This window comes from Cyprinus carpio, chromosome B23 (genome assembly GCF_018340385.1).
Source record: "Cyprinus carpio isolate SPL01 chromosome B23, ASM1834038v1, whole genome shotgun sequence".
NCBI classification, from domain to species: domain Eukaryota; kingdom Metazoa; phylum Chordata; class Actinopteri; order Cypriniformes; family Cyprinidae; genus Cyprinus; species Cyprinus carpio.
This window is the reverse complement of record NC_056619.1, coordinates 7,688,736-7,691,863: the sequence shown is the minus strand read 5'-3', so window position 1 is coordinate 7,691,863 and position 3,128 is coordinate 7,688,736.

The window sequence follows — 3,128 nt, the reverse complement described above, 5'->3', positions numbered from 1 at the left end:
TAGTTCCATAATTCATAGGGTCGTGCGTGTCTTCAGCCAAAGAGAACTACAAATCCCAGAATGTACACTGTAAAGTATATTTGAAAGTACAGTTTTAGGGATACCTCATGGTAGCGTTTGCTTAAAGGGATACTCTACCCTAAAATGAAAATTTTGTCAATAATCACTTACCTCCATGTTGTGCCAAACCTGTAAAAGCTCCATTCATCTTCAGAACACAATTTAAGATATTTTGGATGAAAACCGGGAGGCTTGTGACTGTCCCATAGACAAAAATAATGACTGTTGACAAAGTAATTGTTGAATAAAGTCATTAATTTTGTTTTCTTCGCTTACAAAAAGTGTTCCTGTCACTTCATATAACCCAGATTGCACGTCTGATGGCAGATGGAGTATTCTGACGATGTCTTTCATACCTTTCCTGGACCCTGACACTGTTATTTATTTGGCAGTCTATGGGACAGTCACAAGCCTCCCGGTTTTCATCCAAAATATCTTAAATTGTGTTCCGAATACGAACGAAGCTTTTACGGGTTTGGAACGACATGGGGGTAAGTAATTAATGACAAAATTTTCATTCTGGGGTGGAGTATCCCTTTAATGAATTTTCCTTATGCTAATTGGTAAAACATCTTATATGCTGAAATTTCTTTAAGTAAAATATTATAATATTACATATTTATACATTAATGCTTTACATTTTATCTATGTATATGCATTTTTTTTTTCCAGGAAGGATGCATTGAATCGATCAAAAGTGACAGTAAACGCATTTATTAATTAGGTAAAATATATACACATACTGAAGAATCGTAATAGTTGCCATCTAAAGTCAAATGTCATAATGGGTTTTAATATTATATAGTAATTTAATTGATTATAATGACATACAATTATAAAGAGCATGTGTACAAATCTATTACTAAAATCCACAAAAAGATGACAACAACATTATACACACATGAACTGTCACAAATCCTAAAAAAAAAACTATATGTACAGTATGTACATGTACACTACTGTTAAAAAGTTTGGGATCAGCAATATTTGTTGATTAAATGATTGAAGGAAATAAATAAATACTTTTATTCAGTAAGGATGCATTAAATTGATCAAAAGTGACAGTATATTATGTTACAAAAGATTTATTTCACATAAATAATAAAGTATTATGGTTTCCACAAAAATTACACAGTACTGTTTTAAAATAAAATATTGTGATACTTCTTTGATTTATCAGTATTTTGAAATATATATATATTTCCCTATTGATCTTGGGGTGACATTTGACATTGAATTTATCCAAACAAAAAAAAAAAAAAAAACAAGCAAATCAGTCAAATCTTTGTCAACATTTTATTAATTATTTGAGGGGTATTAATGCACAGTTAATACACCAGGGGGGAAAAGAGAGAGAATAATAGTTTAGATTCAGAATTCTTGCCAACCTACGTAAAACTTTAAAGGAATAATAGATCATTTTGTCCATTACTCTCATTATTTTATAAGTATTAATAGATTTAACAGTTTCTAGAACATCTGAATAAAATCTACGTTTTTGGATCATCCTTTTGTACCTCAAACCAGGGCCGTCAGGACCCCCTCATTTCTAATCAAACACAATGACTTCTATTTGTAAACTTCTTTGAGGAAGTTCTCCGTCAGACCTCTGATGGGTCAAACTCTAACTTTGTAAATCCTCATTTCACACAAAAGTTGAAGTTATGAAAAGAATGCTTTTTAAAAACTGGTAGGGGGCTCCACTTTCTACAGACCCCCTTAGTACAAAATTCCACAGCACACAATCAAATTCACCAAAATCTCTACCGACACTCCATATTCAAGCCTATTTCATGGGATTACAAGTGCACTAAATACAGAAATACACACCTACACACATTCATGCTCGTACACACACACACACACACACGCCTGCTCACACATACACACACTGCGTATAGCGGTTTGGACAAAAGGACATTTTCAACATGTACTTTGACCTGTATAGAAAAGCTCAGGATCATATTCAAATAGTTTAAAGCAACTATGTCACAAAGAAAGAAGCAAAGAAGCGAAAGAAAGCGAATACAGTTCGCACCAAGCTTTGGAAATCATATGTAATGTTGCATTAGTGCTTTCGACTGCAAGCTATTGCTGTAATTTCGAAATAAATCTGTTGCAGTGTCATGATCGTACAACGTCTGCATATGTGTACGCCATATAATCTATAGGAAGACGGGTAATTGAAGCCACGCACAATATTCCTAGTGGAAACTACACGCCACCTTTCGTGTCATGAGATGGCGAATCGACAATTAGACTTCCATTGAGAAATATACATTCTACTGGGCCAAACTCAAAGCACATTGCTTGTCTATGGTTTCATTACAGCTCAGTGACAGTATAAAACACAACATAGAAATGTCATGGAGTAATACTGAGCTCCTATCTCAGATTTAACCTGGCAACATGCATGATACTTGCGTTGCCTTGTCCTCTACTCATGTTCACTCAGTAGAATGTAAATCTTTTAAGGGTGAATCTCATAAACCTATGAAGAACGTGTTAATGTCGCATTTTAATGCAAAAGCAAATGACAGTGTAAAAAATGTAATGTAAATTTAGATGTTTTTTAGTTACTTATTTTTTAAGATTTATTTATTAATTTACTATACTATACATTTTTGGGAGGGTGTGGGGGATAAAATATGATGTAGGAAATGTGTAGAACATGCCAAGATTGCATTATATATATATATATATATATATATATATATATATATATATATATATATATATATATATATATATAAAATGCTTAAAGAAAATGATGCTTATGCATCTAGACATTTCGCATAGTCCAATACATTTAAAAATGTTTTCAATTTGCATTACATGGTAAATTGACAAATAATTATTAAAAATAAATAATAATTGACCTTTTTTTTAATTACTGCATTATTTTACCGCATCACAATTATTTATTTTTAATAATTATTAATTAAGAAGACATCTAGTAACTTAAAAAAACTGTTAATTATTATTTTTATAGTTATATATTAATTACTATATATATATATATATATATATATATATATATATATATATATATATATATATATATATAT